At 37.5% G+C, this 26310-nt stretch overlaps 1 protein-coding gene across 2 annotated transcripts in view; it reads left to right on the top strand.

Moving 5' to 3' along the window:
* CFAP47 (cilia and flagella associated protein 47) overlaps nt 1–26310 on the top strand; it is a 507751-nt gene that overhangs the window by 334984 nt on the left and 146457 nt on the right. The gene's annotated exons all lie outside the window — the stretch shown is intronic.

Consider the following 26310-nt stretch of genomic DNA (forward strand, 5'->3'; position numbering starts at 1 on the left):
TGAAGTTTTCTTCCTTTTTTTCTAATAAAGCATCCATTTATACAAATTGCCTGATGGTCCCTGAAAAGAGTTGCTTGCTTGGGAATAGGAGTGAGGGATATTCCTACAAACCTTTTGATGGAAGAGGGGTTGGAGGTAAAGAAGAGTAACAGGGAATAACTGAGGAACTGTAATTCACCAAAGGAATAATTGTTGTATTTGGAAGACAATTCAGTGTCCCGTGGTGGTTTGATCCTGTTGAGGAAATTGTTAAAATGTTGGTAAATGGATACAGTTTAAAAGTGTAGAAAGCACATAGAGAGTAGGCTGAATGCCAGTGCTATTAACAAGCAGAAGGGAAATTTCAGAATGGCAACCACTATGATCCAGTTACTACTGCTGTCATAGAATATTCTGTGAGTGAAGAGCCAACTCACCCCACCCTCACTCTCTACTTCTAATTGGCTTGACCCCACATGTCACCATAGTCATAGCTGTTAGCATCTTATGAAATCTTCCCATCACTTTTCAGGCACTTGACTTTGCAAAGCCCGTTATTATTCTCCATGTAATAGGTAGATTTTTGAGCTACAGTGAGCCTATTTCAGCATTTCAATAAAGTAGCATTTTTTGCCATTTTTATGATAATTCAGAAGATTTTAATTGATTTTAAGAAATATAAATTTCAGTTTTTATTCTCATCATCAAATGACAGTCCTAATGATAGTTTTTCCTTAGTTTTAGAATTTAGATTAATGTTTCATAAAGGATAACAAGTCATTCAGAATTGCCATTATTATTTTTGATATAGGTAAGAAATTTGAGTTTTCTGTCCTGTAAAAGGCAGTAAGGTCTGCTATGTGTGAGAAGAAACATAAGAGGAACTTTAAATAGTAGAATGTTGTTGAATTAGGAGTGTTTATGACTCCATTAAGCAAAATAGAGCCACTGGTCCATGAATCAGACTCAAAGTTATAGAAATGGAGCTAAGAAAAATTAAATAATCAGATTTAATATGTCTTTATATAGTCATTTTTGTTGATTTTAGCAGCATTTTAGAAATGCTAAAAATTTCAAAGCATATTTTCAAATTTCAAAACATTTTCACTCATCAGATGAGGACTCAGCATGCTGGTTTGAAGGACTTTAGAAGAAATTTGGAAACATTAAAGGCAACTCAGGGCATATTGTTAGGTGAGATGAATTAGTAAATATTGCTGGCTACACAAGAGCCCTTGCAGGCTTCATAATTTTGAAAAATATTTGCAAGACATTTTCATGATTGTGCTTCCCAGGGCGGTCCCTTAGATTTGAATTAATGTTACCATTATGATTTGGACAGGCTGAGACTGTAAGGAAGGCAAACTCCATTTTTATTGATATTACTGTTGGAAGGCTTCTACAACATTTTAAGTAGTGGAGATGTAATTGCTTCTGAACAGTTGTTAATCTGTTGTAATATAAATAAAACTGGACTAAAATTTTCATACATATATGAGAATGTTCCTATTTGTACTGGTTAAAGAAGTATGTCAGTGTCTGTGTGTGTTTGTGTGTATCACTGGTCTTGAAAACTTTGTGCATGTTTTTAATTCTATACTTAATTATATAAACAGTTATTTACAAAAGGCCTATAATTTGGAAAATCTTGATGAGTATAGTAGTCATAAACAAAGCTGACCTTCAACCAGTTACACTCTGTTTGTTAAAATATTTTCACAGATGCTTTTCCTCATATGTTGGCAATCCTTAATTGTTTGAACTCCACTGTAATGCAACTTTTGAACTCTAGCCTCCCCAGCCTATCCCTTTGGCCCCCAGCCTCCCCAATAATTCAGCAAGATATAAAGGGTTAGCACAAGCCTCAGAATTTGGATCCAGCGTCCTTTCTGATTGATCCTTGCTGGAAAATAGGTTTGTTAATTGTTTCAGATATTACTACTGGATACAAAGATAAATATCGTGTGGCTCGTGCCTCCTGGGATTTCGTATCTGGTGGTAGAAATACATATCCATAAATCATCTAGTACAAGGTACACTTTGATATACCACAAGTTTAAACATGACACTGAAAATGGAAAACATTAACCCTAAAACAGTGGGAGTCTGAGAGGGTTTCTTAAGGGATAATGGTTTTGATCTGGACCTTAAAGCTGGACCTTTGAGCTGGGACTTATCAGCCAATATGGTGAGCAGAGCAGAGGAAACAACCTTACTGAAAACACAGAAAAGATATTTTCTGTAAGTAATGAATAGCAGGGGTATGTATCTGTGGCAGCCAAAGCAGAGTGGCATATAGTTAGAAATATTGGCAGACTTTGTTGTATGGAATTTTTGTTTTACATCTTACTGCAGTTGCAGCCATTGAAGATTTCTGAGGGGCGTGAGACAACTGAGTTTTAGAAAGAAAAGTCTAGAGATAATATACAAAACTGATAGGGAGCACAAGACAGGGTGGATAGATCTGAGAGATCATTTAGTGGACTTTAGCAATATTCTGGTTGATCAGTTCTCAATATTAGTTTGTGCCTCTTATACTGAAAGCAGACCCTGAGAGAAGAGTTTAATTGCAAGTAGTTTATTTGAGAGGTGATCACAGAAAGCACACTGGCTGAATGGAGAAGTAAGATGCTAAAGGGAAAAAGTCAGTAAAAGGTAAGATATATATCAAATTACTGCTGAGACCTGGGGAAACTTATTGGTAACTTTCTGAGAGAATTGTCAGGCTGAGGGGTAAGCAAATTGAGGTAAACATCCTCTAACTCCTCTCCATCAATCATTAATGTTTGTTCTTAGGGAAGATTACATGACAGTGAATCCCTACTGGAAAAAAGTCATAGGAAACCATTGGTGTGTATGGAAGCTGTCTGCCGAGGGGATTTTCATGGGGCACTGAGTTATATGTGGTATATACTATACTGGGTGTCATGGCATATTGACTGATAGGTAAGAATTTTGAAAAATGGATGGATTTGGAATTATCACAGCAGCCTGAAGTGAGCTACAATCATGTTTCATATGTACCCAGGTGGAGGTTTTAATTTGAATGCCTCTATCGCCATGGAACAAAAACATAATATTGACCATTTAAATGAAGATTGAAGACAGACCAAGCAAGTCCAATGATAGTCAGTTAAAAAACAGAAGGAAAATTTCAGGAAAAGTGACAGTGGAAAATGATGCTATAGCAGCTTATGTTTCAAGGGAATCAGAGTCTAGGATGGGAGATTAGCGTATACGACATGTATTAGGGACTGTGTTGGCATCAACACTAGTAAACGGAAAGGTAAGAAAGTATAATACTGAGCAGAGGAAAAAGTTGGGTTTCCGGACAGACCAAGTAAAGGTGTTTAGTAAACTCATTGGGGTCTCTGAAGCTGGGATGGTCCTTTGGAATTGTCCCAAGTTTGGAGAAGGGGACTGGGCCTTTACGCTGCTGTGTTGTTTCAGTTCAGTTCAGTTCAGTCGCTCACTCATGTTTGACTATTTGCGACCCCATGATCCGCAGCTCGCCAGGCCTCCCTGTCCATCATCAACACCCGGAGTCCACCCAAACCCGTGTCCATTGAGTCGATGATGCCATCCAACCATTTCATCCTCTGTTGTCCCCTTCTCCTCTTGCCCTCAGTCTTTCCCAGCATCAGGGCCTTTTCCAATGAGTCAGCTCTTCACATCAGGTGGCCAAAGTATTGGAGTTTCATTTTCAACATCAGTCCTTCCAATGAACACCCAGGACTGGTCTCCCTTAGGATGGACTGGTTGGATCTCCTTGCAGTCCAAGGGACTCTCAAGAGTCTTTTCCAACACCACAGTTCCAAAGCATCGATTCTTCGGTGCTCAACTTTCTTTATAGTCCAACTCTCACATCCATACATGACCACTGTAAAAACCATAGCCTTGACTAGATGGACCTTTGTTGACAAAGTAATGTCTCTGCTTTTGAATATGCTGTCTAGGTTGGTCATAACTTTCCTTCCAAAGAATAAGTGTCTTTTAATTTCATGGCTACAATCACCATCTGCAGTGATTTTGGAGCCCAGAAAAATAAAGTCAATGTTTCCACTGTTTCCCCATCTATCTATGGGACTGGATGCCATGATCTTAGTTTTCTGAATGTTTAACTTTAAGCCAACTTTTTCACTCTCCTCTTTCACTTTCATCAAGAGGCTCTTTAGTTCCTCTTCACTTTCTGCCATGAGGGTGGTGTCATCTGCATATCTGAGGTTATTGATATTTCTCCCAGCAATCTTGATTGCAGCTTGTGGTTCTTTCAGCCCAGCGTTTCTCATGATGTACTCTGCATAAAGTTAAATAAGCAGGGTGATAATATACAGCCTTGACATACTCCTTTTCCTATTTGGAACCAGTGTGTTGTTCCATGTCCAGTTCTAACTGTTGCTTCCTGACCTACATACAGGTTTCTCAAGAGGCAGGTCAGGTGGTCTGGTATTCCCATCTCTTTCAGAATTTTCCACAGTTTATTGTGATCCACACAGTCAAAGGCTTTGGGCTACCCTGGTAGCTCAGACGGTAAAGCGTCTGCCTACAATGCGGGAGACCCAGGTTCGATCCCTGGGTCAGGAAGATTCCCCTGGAGAAGGAAATGGCAACCCACTCCAGTATTCATGCCTGGAAAATCTCATGGACCAAGGAGCCTGGTGGGCTACAATCCATGGGGTCGCAAAGAGTCGGACATGACTGAGCAACTTCACTTCACTTCACTTTAAAGGCTTTGGCATAGTCAATAAAGGAGAAATGTTTTTCTGGAACTCTCTTGCTTTTTTGATGATCCAGCAGATATTGGCAGTTTGATCTCTGGTTCCTCTGCCTTTTCTAAAACCAGCTTGAACACCTGGAAGCTCACGATTCACATATTGCTGAAGCCTGGCTTGGAGAATTTTGATCATTACTTTACTAGCATGTGAGATAAGTGCAATTGTGTGGTAGTTTGAGCATTCTTTGGCATTGTCTTTCTTTGGGATTGGAATGAAAACTGACCTTTTCCTGTCCTGTGGCCACTGCTGAGTTTTCCAAATTTTCTAGCATATTGCGTGCAGCACTTTCACAGCATCATCTTTCAGGATTTGGAACAGCTCAACTGGAATTCCATCACCTCCACTAGCTTTGTTCGTAGTGATGCTTCCTAAGCCCCACTTAACATCACATTCCAGGATGTCTGGCTCTAGGTGAGTGGTCACACCATCGTGATCATCTGAGTCGTGAAGATCTTTTTTGTACAGTTCTTCTATGTATTCTTGCCATCTCTTCTTAATATCTTCTGCTTCTTTAAGGTCCATACCATTTCTGTCCTTTATCAAGCCCATCTTTGCATGAAATGTTCCCTTGGTATCTCTAATTGTCTTGAGGAGATCTCTAGTCTTTTGCATTCTATTGTTTTCCTCTATTTCTTTGCATTGATTGCTGAGGAAGGCTTTCTTATCTCTCCTTGCTATTCTTTGGAACTCTGCCTTCAAATGGGTATATCTTTCCTTTTCTCCTTTGCTTTTCACTTCCCTTCTTTCACAGCTATTTGTAAGGCCTCCTCAGACAGCCACCTTGCTTTTTTGCATTTCTTTTTCTTGGGGATGGTCTTGATTCCTGTCATGAATCATGGACAATGTCATGAACCTTGTCCATAGTTCATCAGGCACTCTGTGTATCAGATCTAGTCCCTTAAATGTATTCCTCACTTCCACTGTATAATCATAAGGAATTTGATTTAGGTCATACCTGAATGGTCTAGGGGTTTTCTCCACTTTCTTCAATTTCAGTCTGAATTGGGCAATAAGGAGTTCATGATCTGAGCCACAGTTAGTTCCCAGACTTGTTTTTGCTGACTGTATAGAGCTTCTCCATCTTTGGTTGCAAAGAATATAATCAATCTGATTTCAATGTTGACCATCTGGTGATATCCATGTGTAGAGTCTTCTCTTGTGTTATGGGAAGAGGGTGTTTGCTATGACTAGTGCATTCTCTTGGCAGAACTCTATTAGCCTTTATCCTGCTTCATTCTGTACTCCAAGGTCAAATTTGCCTGTTACTCCAGGTGTTTCTTGACTTCTTACTTTTGCATTCCAGTCCCCTGTAATGAAAAAGACATCTTTTTGGGGTGTTAGTTCTAGAAGGTCTTGTAGGTCTTCATAGAACTGTTCAACTTCAGCTTCTTCAGCGTTACTGGTCGGGGCATAGACTTGGATTACCATGATATTGAATGGTTTGCCTTGGAAACAAACAGAGATCATTCTGTTGTTTTTGCGATTGCATCCAAGTACTGCATTTCGTACTCTTTTGTTGACTATGATGGCTACTCCATTTCTTCTAAGGGATTCCTGCCCATAGTAGTAGATATAATGGTCATCCAAGTTAAATTCATCCATTCCAGTCCATCTTAGTTCACTGATTCCTAGAATGTCGATGTTCACTCTTGTTATCTCCTGTTTGACCACTTGCAATTTGCCTTGATTCATGCTGTGTTGTTTAGTCATTGAAAAGTGGACTACATGTGGAAGGAGGTTTGACCTTGGAGGAGGCTTGCTTTTTCCACTTAAGTCAATGTCTGAAGAGGGCTTGACCAGATGGTCATTTACCAGGATCATTCCTAGTAGCAACAGAAATAAGTCCTTCATTCCTGAACATGACTATGGTTGATACAGCACAGCATTTACCATAGTTGCATTTGATGACGAATGAATATGAAGAGAGAAGGGAGAAAAGAGAGTCAAGTGTACTTGTGATAGTAAGCAACTCTAAGGAAGGTGATATCATTAACTGTGAGAGAGAAGCCATCAGCAGGATGGATTTCCTAGTTAGGGAGGGAAAGCCCATTTCTATCTTGATTTGAAGGTTATCTTTTTGTGTCAATAAATTTCTGGAAAATGGAAAAATATTGAATCAGCCAACCCTAGATATGAAAACATAGACCCTTAAAGGGAAACAGAAGCACAAAATCAAGCAAACAAAACCACCATGTGTAAAGGCAGAAATGTGTTAGTAACTTAACACGTTAAGATATAATGGCTTAATTCTCTCCTTAACAACCACAAAATGACCTCTCTGGTCATTAGAATGTAAAAAGCTAATATTACTCTCCATTATTACAGTGTTAGTATGTAACAAAACATAGAAATGTAGTAATAGACTGTGGCTCATTTGTAATACTGAAATATACAACTAAATTTCCACTTGCCTCAGGTAGAAACTTGATTTTTTTGTACAAGATCAATATTTAGGTGGAGATGATTAGGCCTTAGTGATTAGCATATACTTTAGTAGCAGTAATCCTTATATTTATTTTCATTGTAATAGCATAATATGATTCACAAATAAGATTTAAAGATGGCTATAAACATGCATGTTCACAATGTATGTGCTCCTAATATAGCACTAAGAAAATGAACTTGTAAGGATTAAGGTTATACAGTTTGATACATACCATTTTTTCTAAGAGTTCACTCCATTTTCTCTTTAATAATCTACATATAGCACATATGTCTCTGGCATAACTTTTCTGAGTTTATTATGAGGATGTCACACTAGTCAGCTCAGTGGACTCCAGCTTGTGAATATCAGGGTCATAATATAACTTTAGAAAGCAGATTTTAATAACAGAGAGGTGACTATCTAAATTTGTAGGGATGCCTCTAGGGTACCCTTTCTGTGAAGAGAAATGAAGAGTTATAAAGCTAAATAATTAATTTGGGGCTTGTGAAATCTGGGCCCCAAACCATGCAAGCATGAGCTCTTTGGCAATTTGGTTTTCACATTCCCAGTTATCACCCCAAAAGACAAGACTCCAGGCTTCCACAGAGTAGTCCATATTCCAGAACAGATAGCATCTTCAGTGATGACTCAGTGCAGTGGATTGCTGCTTTAAAATTTAAAATTTTGTTCTTAGCTTGTATGTGTATTTAACTTAAAAATTTCATTTGAGAGGGTATTCTCTGAACATCTCTTCCAACATATTATAGAAATGGTGATCCCTGTTTATCTTTAAGCAGCTTTTATCTTGTTAACTTGTGCAGTTGATTTATTTAATGTAAGTATAAGACTTCACAGTGATCACTTATGAATGCCTACTTGTGAGCAACATGCTTTCATCTCCAGGGAAGAAGTCTTTAGAAATCATTACAATTGTTAATGACATTTGGTGGTGGTAGTTTAGTCGCTAAGGCATGTCTGACTCTTGTGACCCCATGCACTGTAGCCCGCCAGGCTCCTCTGTCCCTGGGATTTCCCAGACAAGAATACTGGTGTGGGTTGCCATTTCCTTCTCTAAGGGATCTTCCCAACCCAAGAATAGAACCTGTGTCTCCTGCCTTGCAGTCGGATTCTTTACCCACTGAGCCACCAGGGAAAACCATTTGTTTGTGACTAAAAACGAAAAGGGTGAGATGAGGGAAAAATTTGGATATTGAATATCTTGTCTTTGTCTACAGAGTTGTAGAAGTTCACCAGGATTATTTATTGAACTATGAGTCATTTAAATTTATGAACAAATATTAGGCTGAAATAATTAGGTATGTGAATCATGGCATGGTGGCCTAAAATGATCTCTAAACATTGAACAAGAAGATTTTTACACCTAAAACTAATTTAATGTTATGTGTAGATTTTATCTCAATTAAAAATATATATTAAAGACATTTCATAAACCATTCACTTACAGTGTCAAGTATTTAATTGTTTAGCATACTACATGGACACAGTTCAATAGTATTCTTTTTTTATTCCACAGTAGAAAAATAAATGCTGAGAATCCACATTTTAAGATGGTTTCCAGTCATGTTAGTAAATTTAGTCTCTACCCTGAGCATTCGAGATAAAGTAGTTTTAGTCTGTCTTATATCCATGACCCTTGACAGGCTGATAGCTCCAGAAAGTAGGTAATGATGATAATTTTGAGGTAACCCACAATCACCCTGTATTTTTTTCAATGGCAGCTGAAGGTGCTTTTTCACTTGCTGAAAAGTGATTGTATTTATTCAGTTCAACACATCTGTGAATTATAACTAAGATTTATTTCTGCAAATTCGCAATTCGAAAGTTCTTATGCTGGAATGAGATCTATTATGACATTGGCACAAGAAAGCCTCCTCCAAACGATTGCAAAGAGGTTTTAGTCAGCTTTGCTAAAGACTTTTAAAAATTTCTGTTCAGTGAACTTCTGCTTAATGTCAAAACAAAGTGTTTAATGTGTGCATAACAAAGTTCTTATGTTAGGCCTATGTTTAAACAAGATAGGATTAGTTTTTATAGCTGGCGCCCCACTACTCTCTGATATAATGCACTATCTAGAGAGAGATGTATTGCCAGTTTGAAATACAAATTCAGTTCAAAATTTGATTTCTAATATTGTGTGTGATGAGAAGCCTGCTTGTCATGTGTATATTCAGAATGTGATTCTGAGCAAGAGCAGTGCTATTTAAATTTGCATTTTTTATTTAAAGTCTGGGTAGTGTATTCTTGCTAACTGCCACATTGCAATGGCATAATTGCACATCTTTTACTTTGCTATCTCTTATCTTACTGTTACTGGGTTGCAAAGGAACATGTTCAAAAGGTGCATGTGACTTCAATCTCCAATTACATCGTTCTCTGGTTGGGCAGCCTTGGCGGTATACTTAGCGTCTCTGATTATCAGATTTTTTTTACGTGTAAAATATAGATAATACTTAAACTTTCAGGGTAGTTATGGGCATAAAATGGAGATATATGAAAAGTGCTCATCTGGTAGGTCTTAAACTAATATTTAGCACCCTTACTTAATATGCTAACTCCATTTTTGAAAATTCTCTAACATGATATGGATATATGGGAGGATTTAGGGCTTCTTTTGTTTCCACTCTCTCCTAGTTGATCTCATTGAAAATGCCAGAGGTGGTTCTATCAAAAGCTTGGCTGAAATAGAATTTGGATCTTGCTGGCTTATTCCCACCAGTGTTGTAGACTGTATACAGTTAATAGGAGCATAAAAACCAGTTAGATGCCACTGGTATTTCAAAATAAATGCTGGCTGCTGTAAATGCCATAAAGCATTTTCATGCTGTTTTAGGTGAAGGAAATGGTTTGCAAAAACAGGGCCTTGAGGCAGTGCAGAGAGAATGAATTGAGTTTGTTTGGATCCTCTCATGGTCCTCTGGGCTCTCCTCTTAGTTTTCCCTCTCTCTGCTTTCCCAGACAGCCTCTGCTCTGATAGTTGATAAAAGCTCTACCTGCCTGAGTGGGATTAACCTGGGTGAGGCTTGTGAACACTAGATATGTCTTCCTGCTCCAACCCCAAAGTCAAAATCAGCATTAACTCTAGTCTCAAGGTCTACTCATATAATTGGCTCGAGATAAATTCATACATGTTAATAGATCAAAGAAGGAGGCAAATCTTGCATTTTCTGCCTTTGCGCAGGATGTTCTGTCCTCTGAGTGCCAGGCTAACACTGGCCTGCAGACCAACACCTGACATGTAGCAGCAGGTATCGGGTTAGTATCAAAGGGAAGAAGTAACACAGTTCAAAAATTATTTCTAAAATATTTTTTAAATTGCTTAGTAGTACAATAAGAGAAGTGCAGTAAAATATGAGTACAAGGAAGATTTACAAACTTGGAGAAAAGCATACATTCAGAAACTGCATCTATTCTGTCAAACTAAGATACTCCTGAGATTCCAGTGTTTGCCTTGGAACCCACATTTAATTGGTACAACATTCACTCATAATCGATGATCAGGTATCAGAGACATAGTTCTCCCTGGGAATGCAAGGCAGGCTGTAGATGCTTTCTTGAATATAAGTTCAGGTTGCTCTTGGAAGAAGGCTCTAGTGGCTACTGAATCTACCCTATGATGTTCTGGTTAAAAAGTTCATATTTCAATTCTGAACTACTGATATATATATAAAATACACCTATATATAATATATATGCATATACATATACACATATATATCATTGTTATTAAGAAGATAAAACTTTCTCCCTCTTATCCTTTCTCCTTGTGTGTATATGTTATGTGTGTGTGTGTCCTGCTTTACTAGTCAAAAGAATTTGTGTATTTTGTAAGGAGTTATTTACAGTAAAATGAAAATATGATTTAGCAAGTCATGGGCTTTTCTCATGTAAAATTTTTACTGAAGAGTCTCAGAGAGGGGAGTTTATTGTAAAAAATTTATTCATACATTTATATGAAATTTTTCAAATTCAAAGCATCCTTCAAAGAGGCTTTCTAGTATATAAGAAATTAAACATAACCTGTTGAAATTAAGAGGGTTAAAGTTTCAGAAATTCCGAAACTTTAAAACCATTTTTGTCTTTTAATTTTTGCTCTCTCTTTTATTGAAGTATACTTGATACACACACACACACACATATTATTTTTTAATAATATTTTCCATTATGGTTTATCACAGAATATTGACTGTAGTTCCCTGTGCTATGCAATAAAACCTTGTTTATCCATTCCATATATAAGAGCTTATATCTGCTAACCACAAACTCCCATTCTATTCTTCCCCCACCCCCCTCCCCACCGGCAACCACGAGTCTGTTCTCTATGTATATGAGTTTGTTTCTGTTTCATAGATAGGTTCATTTTGCCATACTTTGGATTCCGCATATAAGTGATATGATATGGTATTAGTCTTTCTCTTTCTGACTTACTGCACTTAGTATGATAGTCTCTAGTTCTGTCCATGTTGCTGCAAATGGCATTGTTCTGTTCTTTTTATGACTGAGTAGTATTCCATTGTGTGTGTGTGTGTGTGTATATATATATATATATATATACACTATGACTTTTTTTATCCATTCATCTGTCAGTGGACTTTTAGGTTGTTTTCATGTTTTGGCTATTGTGAATAGTGCTGCAACAAATATTGGGGTGCATGTATCTTATTGAATTATAGTTTTATCTGTATATATGCCCAGGAGTGGGATGGCTGGATCATATGACAGCTCTATTTTTAGTTATTTGAGGCACCTCCATACTGTTTTTCATAGTGACTGTACCAACTTTTGTTCCCACCAACGGAGTAAGAGGGTTCCCTTTTCTCCACACCCTCTCCAGCATTTATTATTTGTAGACTTTTTAATGGTGGCCACTCTAATTGGTGTGAGGTGGTACCTCACTGTAGTTTTGATTTATATTTCTCTAATAATTAGTGGTGTTGAACATTTTTTTTCATGTGCCTGTTGGCTATCTGTATTTAAATATTTTTTTTCTTAATATGAAACTACTTCAAAAAGTTTTGCAAATCATGTTGAACACTTGCCTATTGACATTCTGCAGTTTTATAAAATGTGACTGCTCTCATTTTGCCCTGTGGATGGGGCCTAAGGATGTTTTTTAATGCCATAATTCATTTTTAACTCATACAGGAATTGATCATAGAAATAAAGTGAAAATAAAATAAAAAATAAATGAGGACTTTTCATGGAGGCTTAAGAAGCCACCTTCACAATGCAGATCAGATCAGATCAGATCAGATCAGTTGCTCAGTCGTATCCGACTCTTTGTGACACCATGAATCGCAGCACACCAGGCCTCCCTGTCCATCACCAACTCCCGGAGTTCACTCAGACTCACATCCATCGAGTCAGTGATGCCATCCAGCCATCTCATCCTCTGTCGTCCCCTTCTCCACCTCCCCCCAATCCCTCCCAGCATCAGAGTCTTTTCCAATGAGTCAACTCTGCGCATGAGGTGGCCAAAGTACTGGAGTTTCAGCTTTAGCATAATTCCTTCCAAAGAAATCCCAGGGCTGATGTCCTTCAGAATGGACTGGTTGGATCTCCTTGCAGTCCAAGGGACTTTCAAGAGTCTTCTCCAACACCACAGTTCAAAAGCATCAATTCTTCGGCACTCAGCTTTCTTCACAGTCCAACTCACATCCATACATGACCACAGGAAAAACCATAGCCTTGACTGGACAAACCTTTGTTGGCAAAGTAATGTCTCTGCTTTCGAATATGCTATCTAGGTTGGTCATAACTTTCCTTCCAAGGAGTAAGCGACTTTTAATTTCATGGCTGCAGTCACCATCTGCAGTGATTTTGGAGCCCAGGAAAATAAAGTCTGACACTGTTTCCACTGTTTCCCCATCTATTTCCCATGAAGTGATGGGGCCGGATGCCATGATCTTCGTTTTCTGAATGTTGAGCTTTAAGCCAACTTTTTCACTCTCCACTTTCACTTTCATCAGGAGGCTCTTTAGTTCCTCTTCACTTCCTGCCATAAGGGTGGTGTCATCTGCATATCTGAGGTTATTGATATTTCTCCCGGCAATCTTGATTCCAGATTGTGCTTCTTCCAGTCCAGCGTTTCTCATGATGTACTCTGCATATAAGTTAAATAAGCAGGGTGACAATATACAGCCTTGACGTACTCCTTTTCCTATTTGGAACCAGTCTGTTGTTCCATGTCCAGTTCTAACTGTTGCTTCCTGACCTGCATACAAATTTCTCAAGAGGCAGATCAGGTGGTCTGGTATTCCCATCTCTTTCAGAATTTTCCACAGTTTATTGTGATCCACACAGTCAAAGGCTTTGGCATAGTCAATAAAGCAGAAATAGATGCTTTTCTGGAACTCTCTTGCTTTTTCCATGATCCAGCAGATGTTGACAATGTGATCTCTGGTTCCTCTGCCTTTTCTAAAACCAGCTTGAACACCCGGAAGTTCACGGTTCACGTATTGCTGAAGCCTGGCTTGGAGAATTTTGAGCATTACTTTACTAGCATGAGAGATGAGTGCAATTGTGTGGTAGTTTGAGCATTCTTTGGCATTGCCTTTCTTTGGGATTGGAATGAAAACTGACCTTTTCCACTCCTGTGGCCACTGCTGAGTTTTCCAAATTTGCTGGCATATTGAGTGCAGCACTTTTACAGCATCATCTTTCAAGATTTGGAATAGCTCAACTGGAATTCCATCACCTCCACTAGCTTTGTTCATAGTGATGCTTTCTAAGGCCCACTTAACTTCACATTCCAGGATGTCTGGCTCTAGGTGCCTGACCACACCATCGTGATTATCTGGGTTGTGAAGATTTTTTGGACAGTTTTTCTGTGTATTCTTGCCATCTCTTCTTAATATCTTCTGCTTCTGTTAGGTCCATATCATTTCTGTCCTTTATTGAGCCCATCTTTGCATGAAATGTTCCTTTGGTATCTCTGATTTTCTTGAAGAGATCTCTAGTCTTTCCCATTCTGTTGTTTTCCTCTATTTCTTTGCATTGATCATAATGCAGTGAATCTAAACAAATGAGCAAACATTTATATTTGATATCAGAGAAATATACATGACTTTATGGAACAAGAGGAGATGTACATAGAGATTTTAGTTAGATAGACAGACAGATATATAAAAGTCTTCTTGCTATTTAAATAGGATGCCTTCATTAATTATCCTGTATTAATTACCTTGCACATGACATTGCCTAGTGCTAGAAAGATACTCATTGGGGCTGTGAATTTAACACATCCTGCTTATACAATACTTCCAATTTGGGGTGACAGTTCTCAGTTTCTGTCAATATCCTGCTTAGAAGTGGTGTGTATAATATCTGAAACACACAGTGTATTTTTAACATCTTTGTTGTAGAATAATTGATATACAATAAGTTGTACATATTCAAAGTACAATTTGAGAAGACTTAACGTATGTGTATGGGCTGCTCTGGTGGCTCAAATGGTAAAGAATCTGCCTGCAATGTGGGAGACCTGGGTTTGATCCCTGGGTTGGGAAGATCCCCTGGAGGAGGTCATGGCAACCCATTCCAGTATTCTTGCCTGGAGAATCCCCATGGACAGAGGAGCCTGGTGGGCTACAGTCCGTGGGGTCACAAAGAGTTGGACACAACTGAGTGACTAAGCACAGCACAGCAACATATATATATATATATACCCATGAATCCATTGATTCAATTCAAAAAATGAATATATTTCACCCCTTAAAGTTTCCTTGTATCCATTTTTAATCTTTTTGCCTCTGCTCTCCTTCTGCCCAATGCCACCCTTGCCCTGGACAACCATTTATCTGTTTTCTATCACTTTATATGCATCTTACAGCACTGTTTGTGTGTGTGTGTGTGTGTGTGTATAAAATCACACATTATGCACCCTTTTTTGATGTTTTTTTTTTTGTGCATCATAATTATTTTGAGATCCATCCGTACAGTGTATGTTTCAGTAGTTTATTCCTTTTATTGCTGAGTAATAGTCCCTAGAATGGATATATCATAGTTTGTTCATCTGTTTACCTATGGATGGACATTTGGGTTTTGGCATGTTGGACTGTGAAGAAGGCTGAGCGCCGAAAAATTGATGCTTTTGAACTGTGGTGTTAGAGAAGACTCTTGAGAGTCCCTTGGACTGCAAGGAGATCCAATCGGTCCATTCTGAAGGAGATCAGCCCTGGGATTTCTTTGGAAGGAATGATGCTAAAGCTGAAACTCCAGTACTTTGGCCACCTCATGCGAAGAGTTGACTCATTGCAAAAGACTCTGACGCTGGGAGGGATTGGGGGCAGGAGGAGAAGGGGACGATAGAGGATGAGATGGCTGGATGGCATCACTGACTCGATGGACGTGAGTCTGAGTGAACTCTGGGTGTTGGTGATGGATAGGGAGGCCTGGTGTGCTGCGATTCATGGGGTTGCAAAGACACGACTGAGTGACTGAACTGAACTGAACTGAAGTTGTGCTAATTACATGAAAAGCTAATATGAGAATTCATGTATATGTCTTTCTATGGGCATATACTTTCATTCCTCTTGGGTAAATCACTTATGTATAGAATGACTGGATAACACAGTTATTGAATTTATAACATTTAAAGAAACTGCTAGACAGTTTTTCAAAAAGATTGTTTCTTTTTCCATTCCCACCAGCAGTGTATAAATGTTCCACTTTGTCTACATACTAAAATAGGGATAGTGATTTCAATATTTTCCATTTTAACTTGTGTGTAATCAGTGTGGTTTTAATCTGTATTTCCATAATGAATAATAAATAATTTTGAGCATATCTTCTTATGCTTGTTTTGTCTTCCATGTGAAAAGTGAAAACAAAAGCAAAAGTGTTAGTCACTCAGTCATGTCCAACTCTTTGTGACACCATGGACTGTAGCCTGCCAGGCTCCTCTGTCTGTGGCATTTTCCAGGCAAGAATACTGGACTGGATTGCCATTCCCTTCTCCAGGTTTTCTTCCTGACCCAGGGATTCAACCCAGATCTCCCGCACTGCAGGCAAATTCTTTACCATCTGAGCCACCTTGTTATCCATATGCCTTCTTCATTGAAATGCTTTTTCAAGTCTTTTGTTCATGCCCCCATTGAATTGTCTGTTTTCTTATTGTTGAATCTTTAGACTTTTTAAAAGTATATTCTAGATATATTCCCTTTATTATATACATGCTTTACAAATTATCTCCCAATATGTAGTTTTCCTCTTAATTTGATTAACAGTATCTATAGAATAGCAAAAGTTTTTATTTTACCCAGCTTTATTGTGGTTTAATTGACAAATTAAATTTGTATGCTCTTATGATGCAAAATGTGACTATTTGATATACATATATTGTATGAAGTGATTATAGAAGTTTTTAATTTTAATGAAATATAATTTATCAGTTTATTTTTTTTCTTTTACATTCAGGAAGAACCATGTGGTTTTAATTGCAATCTAGACTATCACTGCTTGCTTCAGTAATGAAATCATAGGTTCTTGCTAAAGTTAAAATATAATCCACCATTCTCTACAACAGAAATCTGAATCCTGTAGATTTTGATAATCCTTTATAATCCTTTCCTGTTTTCTTTAGTTTCTTAATGTATTCGTGTCAGAATGTATTATAGAAAGAGCAAACAGTTTAATTCCATGCACAAAGAAGTGAAGCCTGTAAGACTACCACCAGGAGCTTAACTGTCATAGGTTTAAATTAAGAGTTTAGAAAGAGTGGGAGACAAGTTCTTATGCAGTGCGGCTGCAGCCCTCAGTTTCTTTATCTCTGTTCTTTATCAGCCACATGATTTTGTTTTTCCACCTTGCCTCTTGGTTCCCTAAGGAGAAATAAAACAAAAGAAAGTCAATCAGAAATAAGGATAAAACAAAGAAAGGAAAATATGACAGAGAAGGAGGAAGAGGGCGAGAATTCCTTAGACTTTCATCTTTAGTCTCATTATTCAAAATTTAAAGGGTAGTATGATGTTAGAGACCCACTCCAGTATTCTTGCCTGGGAAATCCCATGGACAGAGGAGCCTGGTGGGCTACAGTCCATGAGGTTGCATGAGTTGGATACAACATAGCAACTAAATAACAGTGATATTTGAGAAACAGCAATTCAGATTAATTTGATCATGTGTAATATAATGTGCATAGAACAAATACTTACAGAAAAAACTTCTTGACAGTTAATGTGCCTCCAAGAAATTCTCAAGTGGATAAAATTCTAGCTATACAGTGATTTTTCCAAAGCAGTTCTCCTCATTAGCGAGAGGGAGTGGTGAAGGTCCATTGAAAGGAGCAGGAAGGATGTGAGGGAACCAAGTGCAAAGAGTCAAAAACCTTGCCAAGTTAACTGTTGCCATGGAATCTTCCTTTTGCAGGTTTTGTAAGGGATGATATATTTTAGGTGATCAGTGAGCAGTATCTGAGAGTTATCATGTTAGGTCAAAATAAGTATTTTCGAGGTATGTGAGTGATTTTTCTGTTTTTCTGATCAAATGCCCATTTATTCCGTGATATTTACACATGGTTTAATGTGCCATTTCCCATATTCTATGTCAGGTAAATATATGTGCCTTTGTCACTTACTAACTGTATGACCTGGAGTAAGTTACCCAATCTTCTCTATACCCTCAGTTGCTCAGCTTTAAAATAAATTCAGTGAGTAATTAACTCATATTTATGAAAGTGGTTAAATAGGTAATGAATGTGAAGCATTTTGTATTTGCCTAATGCAGAATAATCATTCAGTAAATATTTTTTCATTATTTTCAAAAGAAATTAATGTGAAATTATATTACTCAGTCTATAAATTTGAGTTTGATATTTACATTTTACAAGAGAGTATGAAATTAGAGAAAAATAATTCCTAATTTTTAAAAATGACTTATATACTAGGGGATTTGTTTTATTTACTATTCAAACATTTAGACTGTTTACAAAGGAAAAATAATCCATTTCTCAAAATACAAGTTTGTGCTATTAAAAAACATAATAGCTATAATTATGATTCCTATTAGAATTTTTGTAACACTCATTCAAACTGAAAATCTGTGTTAAATGAATGATGTTGTATTTTAGAGAGTTGCTTTTGTTCACTACTATTATTTCTGTTACACCTATAGTTTTACCAAAGTAATCTAATAATTTTCCTATCACTCTGATAAACTCAAGCACTTATAATCAAGGTTTTATTTTTGTTCCATTTTGAATTAGTTGGCTTTGGCCAGAAAAGAGGAATACAGGGAACAAATTAATCACATGTACATACATATTGTGGCAAAATATCATCATCGTTTGAAATACATATTCTTCTCATAATTATTTACTGCATTTTGTTTGAAGGTTCATTACTACCAGTCATGTTGCTGAGTCTACAGTTATTCTTCATAATAAAAGTTTATAAGAAGTTGACCACATATCTCTTCTACCATAGTTAATTAATAACTGAAAATAAAATGCCATTTAAAAATGTGATTGTTAAGAAGTAAAACTTATATTGCCAATGAAAAAGTTGTTCACTTTTTAAATCAGTGGTATAATTCCAATATACATTTTTAAAATGTTATTTCAATTAAAACATAAGCTACTAAATAGACCTTTAATTTCTCTTACAGTTCTCTTCATCCATTTCTGTGTTTTTAGATGAATATGTAATTTCTCATTTTGGTATATAACATATGGTTTTACACTCATATAGGACTTTTGAACTGTTTTTCAAACAGTTGTCAAATTTCTATCTGCTATAGGGTAATAAAAATACAATAATGTTTAAATGGGTATGTTGGAGGAATAAAAATGTGTCAAGTATATAAGTAACTGAAATGAGAAAGAATAGAGGAAGTGTACTTTTAATTCTTGAAATTATTTCATAGTATTTGAAGTAGTGATTAGGTTCCTTTATTATTTAGTACACATATTAACATATGTAAGTTTATCCAAATAATGGTTTTATCTAACTGAATTAGTTTTCTTTTCTAATTGTTCATTGCTGGTGTACATAAATTTACCCTTTATTCATTCATTCCTGAAATGAATCTCATTTGATTCTGGTATATAATTATTTTGATATGCTGCTGATTTTCTAGTATTTTATTGAAATTTTTTGAATCAATGTTTATTGGGATATTAGATTTTAGTTTTCTTGTACTGTCTTTGTCTAGTTTTTGTATCATGGCAATGCTGGCCTCCTAGAATGAGTTAGAAATTTTTCCCTCCTCCTCAGTATTTTGGAAATGTTAATTCTTTAAATGTTTGGTAGAATTAAACAGTGAAGCCATCTTGTGCTGGGCTTTCTCTGCAGGGAGATTTTGATTACTGATTTAATTTTCTTCCTAATTTTGTGTCTATTCAAGTTTTCTATTATTCATATGTCAGGGAGTGTTTTAGGAAATTGTCCATTTCATTTAAGTTTATCCAATTTTTGGCACATAATTGTTTATAATATTCTCATATATATGCATATATAATGCTTTTTATTTGGTAAAAATAATAGTAATATCCTACTTTACTACCAATTTTATTCATTTGAGTCTTCTCTTTTTTTCCGAGTCCATCTAGCTAATGATCTACCACTTCTGTTGATTTTTTCAAAGAACAGACTTTTTGGGTTTTTTTTTTGTTTGTTTCCTTTATTTTTCTGTTCTGTGCCAGAGTCCAGCTCCAGCAGGCAGGGACTCAGCCTGAAGGGGTGAGCGGTGTCAGCAGACGATGATGTAGCCTCTGACTCATAGTACGGAACTACATGTTTATTTCAAGCTTCAGGTTCTCTTTTATACTTTGACAAAAGCATTAGGTCAGAGGTTTGACATTTTCGGTTTCCCCCACCCAGATTTACTGTCTCCAGAAATCATTGTTGTCCTTCAAACAGAGTTCCTGCTTCAGCGATTTTCTCAGAATCAGCTTTACTATCTATTATCTACTTTCTCTTATGTGTCCTATACTTAACTTGTGATTACATTGTAACTCATGCCACATTCCTCAGTTTATTTATCTTTGTAAATCTGTTTGCCCCTAGCATCTTAATTTCACTACCTCCTAAAAAGGCTTCTAGATATTCTTAATTATTCCTAAACCCTAAACTCAGCAAACTTCTTTTGCCATACATATTTCCCTCACAAACAGGTCTCAGATAACAGTCCTTCCCATGGCCTCAAGCTGCAGCCTATGTGCTCATCCTGGGACATTCTTTGTAAAGATCCTTGAACAAATGTCAGTGGGTACTTTATAGATTATCTTCTGGGCACAACTGCAGAAGGCTTTGTGCTTTCTCATGTTCTCTCAAGAACAATAAGCACCTTAACATTCTTTCCAGCCAACTCAACTGAAGAAAGGAAAGAACAAGTTAGCAAATCAAAACCACTATGAGGTACCATTTCATGCCAGTCAGAATGGCTGCGATCCAAAAGTCTACAAGCAATAAATGCTGGAGAGGGTGTGGAGAAAAGGGAACCCTCTTACACTGTTGGTGGGAATACAAACTAGTACAGCCACTGTGGAGAACAGTGTGGAGATTCCTTAAAAAACTGGAAATAGAACTGCCTTATGATCCAGCAATCCCACTGCTGGGCATACACACTGAGGAAACCAGAAGGGAAAGAGACACGTGTACCCCAATGTTCATCGCAGCACTGTTTATAATAGCCAGGACATGGAAGCAACCTAAATGTCCATCAGCAGATGAATGGATAAGAAAGTGGTGGTACATATACACAATGGAGTATTACTCAGCCATTAAAAAGAATACATTTGAATCAGTTCTAATGAGGTGGATGAAACTGGAACCTATTATACAGAGTGAAGTAAGCCAGAAGGAAAAACACCAATACAGTATACTAACGCATATATATGGAATTTAGAAAGATGGTAACAATAACCCTGTGTACGAGACAGCAAAAGAGATACTGATGTATAGATCAGTCTTGTGGACTCTGTGGGAGAGGGAGAGGGTGGGGAGATTTGGGAGAATGGCATTGAAACATGTATAATATCATGTATGAGACGAGTCACCAGTCCAGGTTCGATGCACGATGCTGGATGCTTGGGGCTGGTGCACTGGGACGGCCCAGAGGGAGTATATGGGGAGGGAGGAGGGAGGAGGGTTCAGGATGGGGAGCATGGGTATACCTGTGGTGGATTCATTTCGATGTTGGGCAAAATTAATACAATATTGTAAAGTTTAAAAATAAAATTAAAAAAAAAAAGTAAAAAAAAAAAAAAAAAAAAAGAATCACAAGGCCTAACTCCTTCATCCCGGGTCTGTGCCTGTGGGACAAGGTGAGGGGGTTGGGGGCCATGCCTCCATTTTGTCAGTAATGCCTAACACGGCGCCCGACAGTTCTGTATATTATTTCCCTCCATTCTAATTTTTTTTCTTACTGCTAGTCTTGGGTTTAATTTGCTCTTCTTGTAGTTCATATAGTGTACAGTTGACCATCTGGTGATGTCCATGTATAGAGTCTTCTCTTGTGTTGTTGGAAGAGAGTGTTTGTTATGACCAGTGCATTTTCTTGGCAAAACTCTATTAGTCTTTGCCCTGCTTCATTCCGTATTCCAAGGCCAAATTTGCCTGTTACTCCAGGTGTTTCTTGACTTCCTACTTTTGCATTCCAGTCCCCTATAATGAAAAGGACATCTTTTTTGGGTATTAGTTCTAAAAGGTCTTGTAGGTCTTCATAGAACCATTCAACTTCAGCTTTTTCAGCATTACTCGTTGGGGCATAGACTTAGATTACTGTGATATTGAATGGTTTGCCTTGGAAATGAACAGAGATCATTCTGTCGTTTTTGAGATTGCATCCAAGTACTGCATTTCAGACTCTTTTGTTGACCATGATGGCCACTCCATTTCTTCTGAGGGATTCCTGCCCGCAGTAGTAGATATAATGGTCATCTGAGTTAAATTCACCCATTCCAGTTCATTTCAGTTCGCTGATTCCTAGAATGTCGACATTCACTCTTGCCATCTCTTTTTTGACCACTTCCAATTTGCCTTGATTCATGGACCTGACATTCCAGGTTCCTATGCAATATTGCTCTTTACAGCATCAAACCTTGCTTCTATCACAAGTCACATCCACAGCTGGGTATTTTTTTGCTTTGGCTCCATCCCTTCATTCTTTCTGGAGTTATTTCTCCACTGATCTCCAGTAGCATGTAGGGCACCTACTGACCTGGGGAGTTTCTCTTCAGTATCCTATCATTTTGCCTTTTCATACTGTCCATGCGGTTTTCAAGGCAGAATACTGAAGTGGTTTGCCATTCCATTCTCCAGTGGATGGTCAACACCGAAATCAGATTGATTATATTCTTTGCAGCCAAAGATGGAGAAGCTCTATACAGTCAGCAAAAACAAGACCAGGAGCTGACTGTGGCTCAGACCATGAACTCCTTATTGCCAAATTCAGACTTAAATTGAAGAAAGTAGGGAAAACCATTAGACCATTCAGGTATGACCTAATTCAAATCCCTTATGATTATATAGTGGAAGTGAGAAATAGATTTAACGGCCTAGATCTGATAGATAGAGTGCCTGATGAGCTATGGAATGAGGTTCGTGACATTGTACAGGAGACAGGGATCAAGACCATCCCCATGGAAAAGAAATGCAAAAAAGCAAAATGGCTGTCTGGGGAGGCCTTACAAATAGCTGTGAAAAGAAGAGAAGCAAAAAGCAAAGGAGAAAAGGAAAGATATAAGCATCTGAATGCAGAGTTCCAAAGAATAGCAAGGAGAGATAAGAAAGCCTTCTTCAGCGATCAATGCAAAGAAATAGAGGAAAACAACAGAATGGGAAAGACTAGAGATCTCTTCAAGAAAATCAAAGATACCAAAGGAACATTTCATGCAAAGATGGGCTCGATAAAGGACAGAAATGGCATGGACCTAACAGAAGCAGAAGATATTAAGAAGAGATGGCAAGAATACACAGAAGAACTGTACAAAAAAGATCTTCACGACCCAGATAACCACGATGGTGTGGTCACTGACCTAGAGCCAGACATCCTGGAATGTGAAGTCAAGTGGGCCTTAGAAAGCACCACTATGAACAAAGCTAGTGAAGGTGATGGAATTCCAGTTGAGCTATTCCAAATCCTGAAAGATAATGCTGTGAAAGTGCTGCACTCAATATGCCAGCAAACTGGGAAAACTCAGCAGTGGCCACAGGACTGGAAAATGTCAGTTTTCATTCCAATCCCAAAGAAAGGCAATGCCAAAGAATGCTCAAACTACTGCACAATTGCACTCATCTCACACGCTAGTAAAGTAATGCTCAAAATTCTCCTAGCCAGGCTTCAGCAATATGCAAACCGTGAACTTCCCGATGTTCAAGCTGGTTTTAGAAAAGGCAGAGGAACCAGAGATCACATTACCAACATCCACTGGATCATGGAAGAAGCAAGAGAGTTCCAGAAAAGCATCTATTTCTGCTTTATTGACTATGCCAAAGCCTTTGACTGTGTGGATCACAATAAACTGTGGAAAATTCTGAAAGAGATGGGAATACCAGACCACCTGATCTGCCTCTTTTGAAATTTGTATGCAGGTCAGGAAGCAACAGTTAGGACTGCCCATGGAACAACAAACTGGTTCCAAGTAGGTAAGGAGTACTTCAAGGCTGTATATTGTCACCCTGTTTATTTAACTTATAAGCAGAGTACATCATGAGAAATGCTGGACTGGAAGAAACACAAGCTGGAATCAACATTGCCGGGAGAAATATTAATAACCTCAGATATGCAGATGACACCACCCTTAATGCAGAAAGTGAAGAGTAACTCAAAAGACTCTTGATGAAAGTGAAAGTGGAGAGTGAAAAAGTTGGCTTAAAGCTCAACATTCAGAAAACGAAGATCATGGCATCTGGTCCCATCAGTTCATGGGAAATAGATGGGGAAACAGTGGAAACAGTGGCTGACTTTATTTTTCTGGGCTCCAAAATCACTGCAGATGGTGATTGCAGCCATGAAATTAAAAGACGCTTACTCCTTGGAAGGAATGTTATGACCAACCTAGACAGCGTATTGAAAAGCAGAGACATTACTTTGCCAACAGAGGGTCGTCCAGTCAATGCTATGGTTTTTCCTGTGATCATGTATGGATATGAGAGTTGGACTGTGAAGAAGGCTGAGCACCAAAGAATTGATGCTTTTGAACTGTGGTGTTGGAGAAGACCCTTGAGAGTCCCTTGGACTGCAAGGAGATCCAACCAGTCCATTCTGAAGGAGATCAGCCCTGGGATTTCTTTGGAAGGAATGATGCTAAAGCTGAAACTCCAGTACTTTGGCCACCTCATGCAAAGAGTTGACTCACTGGAAAAGACTCTGATGCTGGGAGGGATTGGGGGCAAGAGGAGAAGCGGACACCAAGATGAGATGGCTGGATGGCGTCACTGACTCGATGGACGTGAGTATGGATGAACTCCGGGAGTTGGTGATGGACAGGGAGGCGTGGCATGCTGCGATTCATGAGGTTAGAAAGAGTCGGACAGGACTGCGCAACTGATCTGATCTGAGCTGATAGTGTACAGTTAGGTTGTTGATTTGAGATTATTCATTTTTTTAATGAAATTGTTTACTGCTATACATTGCCCTCAGCACTGCTCTTATTGCATCCTTTGTTTTATATGCTATGTTTTCATTTTCAATTTTCTCAAGATATTTTCTCATTTTTATTGTGATTTGTTCTTTGAAATATTGTTTATGTTGTTTAATTTCCAAATTTATATATTTCATTCTTATTTATAATTTCATTCCATTGTGATGAGTAAAAATACTTTGTGCAATTTTAGGATTTTAAAATTTATTATTAAAATTCGCTTCGTGGTTTGACATATGATCTACCCTAAACATTGTTCCTTATTCATTTGAGAATAATGTGTCTCCTCTGCTGTTTTGTGGGAAGTTCTATGTAAGTCAGTTAGGTCTAGTTGTTTTATAGTAGTGTTCACATCCTCTATTTCTTCTATGTCTTCTGTCTAGTTGTTCTGTCCATTAATGAATGTGGGATATTGAGGTCTCCAGCTATTATTGTAGGATTATCTATTTATCCTTCTGGTTTTATCAATTTTTTTCTTCATATATTTTGGGCCTCTGTTTTTAGGTGTGTATAGGTCTATAGGGTTTAATCTAATATTGCTATATTGAATCTTTTTTATTTAATAATTGTTACTATTGCAAAATGATCATGTTAAATCTAAACATCAGTGCACACTTAGAATTTTTTTCTTGTATTGAGAACTTTTAAGATTTACTCTCCTAGCAACTTTCTAATATGCAATTCAGTATTATTAGCTGTAGCCATCATGCTGTACATTACATTCCCATGACTTATTTTATAACAAGAAATTTGTACCTTTTGACTCCCTTTACCCTTTTCACTAAACCCACCCCCACCCTTTGCCTCTGGCAACCACCAATCTGTACTCTGTATATATAAGCTCATTTTTGTTTGTTTACTGGTTTTTTAGTTTACTGAATCTTTTATTAATGTATAGTGCCTTTTTGTTTGTTGTACATTTTTTTGATATCTAATAAATTAATGGTTTCTAAAATACAGTTTAAAATACTAATAAGAGCAATAAAATAACCCAATTTTAAAAACTGTCAAAAAATCTGGAGAGACACCTCACCAAAGAAAATATTCTGATAGTAAATAAGCATATGGAAAGGTTTCCAATATCATATGTCGTTTTAGGGAACTTCAAATTAAAACAACAATGAGATAACACTACATACCTATTAGGATGGCTAAATCCAGAAGCCCTGACAATACCAAATGCTGGTAAAGATGTAGAACAGTTGTAATTCTCATTCATTATTGGTGAGAATACAAAATGGTACAGTGGTACAGGTGCTTTAGAAGACAATTTAACAATTCATTACAAAACAAAACATATTCATAACATGATCCAGCAATCATCAGCTCATTTTGTATTTACCCAAATGAGTTCATACTTAAAATTTACACATGGATGTTTATAACAACTTTATTCATGATCACCAAAAGGTGGAGGCAGCCCTGATGTCCTACAGCAAGTGAATAGATACATAGTGGTATATCCATACAATTGGATATTTTTCAGTAATAAAAACAAATGACAAAAAGACTGGACAAAGCTTAAATGT

This window comes from Bos grunniens, chromosome X (assembly GCF_055505025.1).
Source record: "Bos grunniens cultivar Pamir isolate PY7600 chromosome X, Bosgru_T2T1.0, whole genome shotgun sequence".
Classification (NCBI taxonomy): Eukaryota; Metazoa; Chordata; class Mammalia; order Artiodactyla; family Bovidae; genus Bos; species Bos grunniens.